The 8,486-nt window shown below is 35.4% G+C and overlaps 1 pseudogene; it reads left to right on the forward strand.

Moving 5' to 3' along the window:
- The first annotated feature begins 4,062 nt into the window (after window positions 1-4,062).
- On the forward strand, window positions 4,063-7,034 carry LOC139042561 (zinc finger protein 709 pseudogene; annotated as a pseudogene).
- The last annotated feature ends 1,452 nt before the right edge of the window (window positions 7,035-8,486 follow it).

An 8,486-nucleotide genomic window follows, 5' to 3' on the forward strand; every position in this document is an offset into this window, starting at 1 on the left:
CCTCATTAAAAAATTGACAATGAACCTGAATAAACATTTCTCAAAAGAAGACACACAAATGGCTAACACATATATGAAAATGTGCTCAATATCACTAATCATTAGGGAAATGTAAATGAAAATAACAGTGAGATATCACCTCACACCTGTCAGAGTGACCTTCATCAAAAAGACAAGGGATAACAAGTGTTGGAGAGAAGGTGGAGAAAAGGGAACCCTCGTACATTGCTAATAGGCATGTAAATTGGTGCAGCTGTTATGAAAAACAGTATGGAGGTTCTTCAAAAATTAAAAATATAACTACCATAGGGTCTCACAATCCCACTTCTAACATATATCCAAAGAAATTAAAATCAGGATCTCAAAGAGATATCTGCACTCCCGTGTTCAATGCAGCGTTATTCACAACAGCCAAGACACGGAAACAACCAAAATGTCCGATGATGGATGAACGTAGAAAAAAATGTCTTATACAATGAAATATATAGTTATTTCCTTATGAAGAAGGAAATCCCGCCATTTGCAATAACATGGATGAACTTGGAGGACATTATGCTAAGTGAAATAAGCCAGACACATAAAGACAAATAGAGAATGATCTTACTTATATGTGGAATCTAAAATAGTCAGCCTCATAGGAGCTGAGAGTAGAATGGTGGTAACCAGTGGCTGAGGGATGGACAAATGGGGACATGCTTACCAAAGGCTAGAAAATTTTAGTTATACAAGATGAATAATGTTTGGAGAGGTAATATACAGTATGGAGACTACAGTTAACAATCCTGTATTGTATACTTGTAATTTTATGACAGCGTAGATCGTAAGTGTCCTCATTACAAAAAATAAAAAGAAGAAAGAAAAAAGAAAATGGTAACTATGTGAGGTGATTCATATGTTAATTAGCTTGATTGTGGTGATCATTTCACAATGTTTGCAGATACCAAAACATCAAGTTGTCCACCTTCAGTATGTAAAATTTGTGTCTATTTAACCTCCACAACTAAAAAAATTAGATATTTATTAACATTAACATTAAAAGTAATGCACATGAATTAATTATAAATAAATAAGACCAAAATCAATCTGTAAACAGAATGTTGTCTTACTATTCTTAAGCATCTTGATAACCAGCACAGTGCTTATACACAACAAGATCTTCACAAGCCATTATACAATAAAATTGAGTAGCTCAATTTAGGTTAATATCATACTTTTGGATGTGTACCTTGTGATCCACGTTGTAGGACTAAATTTCAAGTGATTTCTTAAAATCCACGTTTTCTTTAGTTAAATATCTTTATTGGGCATGTTTATATTTCTTATTATTTTTAAATACTCATAGGATATGTGTTCTAATATTTAAGAAGATATAATATTGAACTATGTTTCTCAACCAGAGATGATGTTGCCCTGCAGGGGATATTGACAATATCTAGAGACATCTTTGGTTGTCATAACTACAGGATTGTTACTGGCATCTAATGGGTTAGGGTCAGTGGTGCTGCTAAACATTCTACAATGAACAGGGCAGCTTCTCACTAAAATCAAACAATCAAACAACTCTGGACAAAAATGTCAATAGTGTAGAGGTTGAAAAATCCTGGATTAAAAGTATTATCCAGTTTTGAAATATATGGTCTCAATGGACATCCTTTGTATGACGATGCCTACTGTTGGCAATTTCCTTTTATATCAAGACTTCTCTTGGTGTAAAGCATTTTCAGTTGCTCACAATATGTATAAAGTACTGCTCACTTCTGAGAATAATCTACACTGTTAATTGGATTTCTTTAACCTGCCTGTACTTTAATCATCTGCACATTTAATAACTGAATCAAAGGTTTGACAATATTGTGTCATGGAAAGGTGCTTCTAATTTGAGGTGACAAATCAGAAATAGTTTAATGTGACATTTTTCTCCCATGTTGATATATTTTTATCTTGGATCATTACTTTCCACAACCAAAACACATCTTGGCTTTTTCATGCATCCCTAATGAAGACAATTAAAATACTTGATATACATTAAATGGACAAGATCTCTCTTTAATTGTTCATTGTTTGCTTTCATAGTGATCAGTTATATTAAATGAGCCTTGACGTTGAAGAGCAGCCTGATGCTCTCTTTTCAATTTATCATTTCAGGTGATACCAACTGCTATTAAGGGTTCAATTGAGGAGTTGAAAGACTGGTGATATTCAACAAGAGTACTATAAATAACAGAATACTTCAAGCAGCTTCAGAGAAAATTTTAAAAATTAAAAGGGCCTTCTTTGATCTCAGAAAACATGACAACCACTCCAATAAGAATTTATGACCTTCTATTCTTCTAAAATGGACTCATTATAATATCTTTAAGATTTTATGTTTCCTAAATAATTCCAGGTGCTGAAATGCCTCCATGGAATAATCATTTAACCCAAATCAGCTGAGTGTCAGAAAAGAAACAGTACAAGTAACAGAACAAGAGACAACCAACACTGACCTCAATTTTAGCCATTATTAAGGAGCAATGAGAAATGTAGCAAATAAAATGGAGTATGACTATCTAAAGCAGGGAGTCAATTGCAGCATGTGGTAACAGATCTGATTTTTCAAGAAAAGCAAGTTATCTAGATATCTACCTAAACATCTCTTGATTTTATATGCTGATGATTAGTGATCATGAATCAAAGCTGTAAGGTCAAGCAAAACACATCTGCTTTATACATTTGGCCACTGGATTATTATTTTTCTTTCTTCCTTTCACTATAACTGATTTCAGAACTGGTACTCAATTTGCAAGACAAGTTTAAAATATTACAATTTGTATTTCTATCTTTATATCAGAAAGTGATTCAGCTTTATCAATTGTGATGGTTGATTTTAGGTATCAAATTGGCTGGGCTAACATACCCACACATTTGGTCAGATATTATTCTAAATGTTGCTGTCAGGGTTTTTGTGGATGAGATTAACATTAAATTGGTGCACTTTGAGTGAAGCAGATTGCCCTCCACAATGTGGGTGGTCCTCATCCAATCAGTTGAAGATCTTAAGAGATCGAAGATTAACCTCCCCTGAGAAAGAAGGAATTCTGCCAGGAGACAGCCTTTGGACTTGAACTGCTACACTGACTGTTCCCTGGGTCTCCCTAAGATTTTGTACTTGCCAGCCTCTATAATCTCATGAGCAATTCCCGACAATAAATCTCTTTATAAATACACACCCTATTGGTTCTGTTTCTTGGGAGAACCTTGGTTGATACACCAATATAAACAGAAGTGCTAACACTGATGCCTTCACTTCACCTATTAATCAGAAATATTTATGTAATTAATTGTCCTTGCATTAGCTATTTTTGTAATATGTTGCATAATAAACAATCAGAAAATATCAACAACACACATTTATTTCTTGCTCATGTATCTGTGAAATTAACTGTGTCTACTGTTTCACTTGTAATTTATTACAAGACCAGATTGAATAATTAGTGGTTCCTTGAGATAAGCCATTCACATGGAAGTTAGAAAAAAATGAGAAAGAATAAGAAAATCATGTAAGAATATTTAAAATGTCTGATCAGGTAAAATATAGGCTATTAACACATTCTACTAGTAAAGCAAGTCAAAGTGTCAAGTTGATAATGAAAAATGATATGAATGGAGAATTTCAAGGAAAAAAAAATACAATCTACTAAAGTCCTGCAAGAAAGAACACATTAGCAGGATTGAGAAGTGAGCTCGCTGGTCTCTTTGCCTTTAGCGAAAATCTGTGGACAACAGTTAATGAGACTTAGATTCTGATTATAGTAGCTAATTTTAGTAAATTAACAGAGAGCAGAATAGTTGTGCAAAAGCTCTAAGCAAGAAATCTTGTGATGACCATGCCAGATGGACAAAATGAACTGTCAGGGCTGACCTGTCTCATATTAGTGCACTTCACCAGCCACAGGATAAGATAATATTCATGTAATAAAAAAATGAAAGTAGACTAAATTTAGTCAACAATTTCTTAATTTTGAATCTTTCTTGAAATATGAATTCAATGCATTAAAATTAGGACTTATGGACTCCTTCCGATCACGGGACGCTTGCCCTTAAAGGCCCCACATTGTTCTGCCGCTGAGTCTGTCGCCCTGTGACCTGATCCGAAGCGTAGGAAGGATGCTGGGGGACTCAGGGAACTCAGCAATGGACTCAGTGGTCATTGAGGACGTGGCTGTGAACTTCACCCCAGAGGAGTGGCCTTAACTGGATCCTTCACAGAAGAAACTCTACAGAGATGTGATGTGGGAAACCTTCTGGAACTTGGTCTCAGTAGAAAGTGTATGATACTGAAACTCTGTGAAAATGAAGAGGGCAGTCAATGTGGAGAAAACCTCAGCAATATTCCAAATCTTGATCTGAAGAAGAAAACTACTGTAGCGATACCGTATAGATATAGTCCATGTGGAAAAGTCTTCATGCATCATTCATCCATGAAATGCTGCATTAGCTGTCTTACTGAATGCAAACCATATGACTATCAAGAATATGGAGAAAAGCCATATAAATGTAAGGAATGTGGGAAAGCTTTCACTTTTCCCAGTGTTCTTCAAAGGCATGAAAGAACTCATACTGGAGAGAAACCCTATGAATGTGAAGAATGTGGGAAAGCCTTTACTGCTTGCACCAACCTTCGATCACACATGATCTTTCACACTGAAGATGGAGCTTATAAATGTAAGGAATGTAAGAAAGTATTTGTTTCTCCTAGTGCATTCCAAATACATGAAAGGAGTCACACTGGAGAGAAACCCTATGAATGTAAAAATTGTGGTCAAGCATTCAGACATCCCAGAACTCTTCAAATGCGTGAAAGACAACTCAGTGGAAAGAAACCCTATAACTGCAAGGAATGTGGGAAAAGCTTTATTGCTCTCAGAAACCTTCGAGTACACATGATCACTCACACTGGAGATAGACATTATAAATGTAGGGAATGTGGAAAAGTTTTCATTCATCCCAGTTCATTTCAGATACATGAAAGCAGCCACACTGGAGAGAAACCCTATGGATGTAGAGAATGTGGGAAAGCCTTCCCTTTGCACACTAAGTTAAAAAAACACAAAAGAATTCACACAAAAGGGACACCCTTTGGATGTGAGGAATGTGATAATGCTTTTATTTCTCTTCGAGTTTTCCAAATACATGAAAGGATTCAAACTAGAGAGAGAGACTCTATGAATGTATAAAATGCAGTAAAGTATTCTGTTTTCCCAGTTCTCTTTGAGAGCATGAAAGACCTCATACTGGAGAGAAACCCTATGAATGTAAGGAATGTGGGAAAGCCTTTATATCTCCCTCAAGGCTTCGATCACACATGATTTTTCACACTGGAGATGGACCTTATAAATATAAGAAATGTGAGAAACTATTCATTTCTTTCAGTGTATTTCAAGTACATGAAAGGAGTCACACTGGAGACAAACCCTATGAATGTAAAGAATTCAGTAAAGCATTCACTTCTTCCACTGCTCTTTGAAAACATGAAAGAACTCATACTAGAGAGAAACGCTATGAATGTAAAAAGTGCAGTAAAGCATTCACTACTTCCAGTTATCTTCAAAGTCATGAAAGAATTCATACTGGAGAGAAACCCTATGAATGCAAAAAATGCAGTAAAGCATTCACTTCTTCCAGTTATCTTCAAAGTCATGAAAGAACTCATACTGGAGAGAAACCCTATGAATGTAAAAAATGCAGTAAAGCATTCACTTGTTCCAGTTATCTTCGAAAATATGAACGAACTCACACTGGAGAGAAACCCTATGAATGTAAGGATTGTGGGAAAGCCTTTACAGATCCCTCAAGCCTTTGATCACACAGCATGATTCACACAGGAGCTAGTCCTCATAAATATAAGGAATGTGAGGAAGCATTCATGTATCCCAGATTACTTCAAAGACATGAAAGAAGTCACCCTAGAGAGTAAACCTATGCATGTAAAGAACATGGGAAAGCCTTCAGTTCGCATCAAAGCTTCTAAATACATAAAAGAAATCATACTGGATAGAAACCATATGAATGTGCAAAATGTAGTGAAGCATTTGGTTTTCCCAGTTCTCTTTGAAGATATGAAAGAACTCATGCTGGAGAGAAACCTATGAATGATAGGAAAGTGGGAAAACCTTTATTTTTCATGCAAACTTTTGAGGATGTGGGAGAATGCACGCTAGAGGAAACAACATATGTAATGAATGTGGGAAAGCCTTTTGTCATCCCAGTTCTTAGTGAAGGCATAAAGAGTCAGTTGATTAAAATGTCTTGAATGGGGGCCAGTCTGGTGGCACAGCGGTTAAGTTCGCATGTTCCACTTCTTGGTGGCCCGGGGTTCGCCAGTTTGGATCCCAGGTGTGGACATGGCACCACTTGGCACACCGTGCTGTGTTAGGCGTCCCACATAGAAAGTAGAGGAAGATGGGCACGGATGTCAGCTCAGGGCCAGGCTTCCTCAGCAAAAAGAGGAGGACTGGCAGTAGTTACCTCAGGGCTAATCTTCCTCAAAAAAAAAAAAAAAAGCACTGAATGTAAACAATATGGGAAAGTCTTCAAATGTCTTACACCATTATATGTGAAATTCTCACCAAAAAGAAATATAAATATAAGTCATATGAGAAAGCTTCATGGAAATTAATTTGTGTAGGCTGTTCTAGAAAACATGACAGAGTTGTTATGAAGTTTGTAAATATATTGTGTTTACCAAGCATCTTTCTCAAAGTGCAACATTTGATTGTGGATTTCTATTAAGAACTTTCAGAAATGAATATTGACGTGAGATAATTCTGCAAGTCATCCTTCACCAACAGTATATAAGATTACTAAGTATTGGTTTTTCCTTAAATCAACTAATAATATTTTCTCTTCAACTTTTTTATAAATATTCGTTTTTCTGTATTTAGAGGCCATTCAAAAATGACAGTTTGTTGGCATTTTCTTACTGTCCTTGTATTGCAGTTCCTGGATATGCCTAATCCATTGTGTATATTGTTTAATAAAGAGCAAAATTAATTACCAAAAAAAAATAAATAAAAAAAATAAAATTAGGACTTACGGAAGTAAAGTGTATATTATACTTTGAATAATTAGTGAATGTTAGAAAATGAGTGCATTGGAAGAGTATTAAAAACATAGTTTATATTATTATTTATTTTTTAAGGAAGATTAGCCCTGAACTAACTACTGCCAATCCTCCTCTTTTTGCTGAGGAAGACTGGCCCTGAGCTAACATCCACGCCCATCTTCCTCTACTTTATACATGGGATACCCACCACAGCATGGCTTTTGCCAAGCGGTGCCATGTCCACACCTGGGATCCAAACTGTCGAACCCCGGGCCACAGAGAAGCAGAACGTGAGAACTCAATAAATGTACCACCAAGCAGGCCCTAGTTTATACTGTTTTATACTAAGCTTTGAAAGATAGAACAAGAAAACAAGTCATGGAATGGATTTTTTAGCCACAATGAAAATTAACACTTATTACATGTGTGAAATTAGAAAAGTTACTTAACATCTTGGCCTGATTTCCAAAGATAAGGAGTCAGAATTTCTTATAATTCTCTTTTGTTAACTCTTCCTTCTTAAAGGGACACTATAATAGTATCTTTTCTCATTAATCTTTCTGGCATTCTATTCTACTTTAGCTAAGATTATGCAGACAATTACATCCACAGAGATTAAGAGAATAGAAATTCAAAATACTCATTTTAATCTCTGAACAACAAAACAACAACTGAGAACAATAGTATTACAAAGCCAGACAAAAATTGAAATAATACATTTTCAAGAATTACATCTGCATAGACTTTGTCATTTAAAATGATATTTTCTGGTAGTGAAGAAAATTGAAACGTTATCTTTCAGGGCTATCTCTGAGATTTAATGTGGCAGTTGGAGAGCTTTGATATAAAGCAAAGACTGTAAGTTAGACTCTTATTTGAAAAGATAGGGCTACAAGACATTCTAAATTGGTCCTCCATGTCAACTGGCATACATTCTTTTGTTCATAAAACATAAAGCCACAAAAAATTCCCATAGTACCTGATGCTGCTTTTTGTGGATTAAAACGATAATAAATAGTCAACATCTTAGAAAGGAATGTCTAAGTCTTAGATTGTTCTGACATGTCTAATGTTGTTATATCACTGCTTTGTTCACATACTGAAAGACTGAAAAATATAAATTCTTACACGCCCTCCTACATAGGGAATTTAGTAGAAGAAACAACACTTTATGTAGGCTTTGAAAGAGTGGATGAACTTTGGCAAGTTCATCTTGAAACAGAAATTTTTGGAGTAAGACATCTGAAGTCTGCATAACTAAAGTTTTTTTTTTAAACTATCTTCTAGATTGCGGTTTAATATTGTTCATAGCACTGTTGCAAGAAAAATATACGTGTCACTCCATTTTTCTTTTCTTTCTGCATGACCTTGGCAGACAATAAAAGAGTGGTCAGTTCCTCCA

Source organism: Equus asinus, chromosome 30 (assembly GCF_041296235.1).
Source record: "Equus asinus isolate D_3611 breed Donkey chromosome 30, EquAss-T2T_v2, whole genome shotgun sequence".
NCBI classification, from domain to species: domain Eukaryota; kingdom Metazoa; phylum Chordata; class Mammalia; order Perissodactyla; family Equidae; genus Equus; species Equus asinus.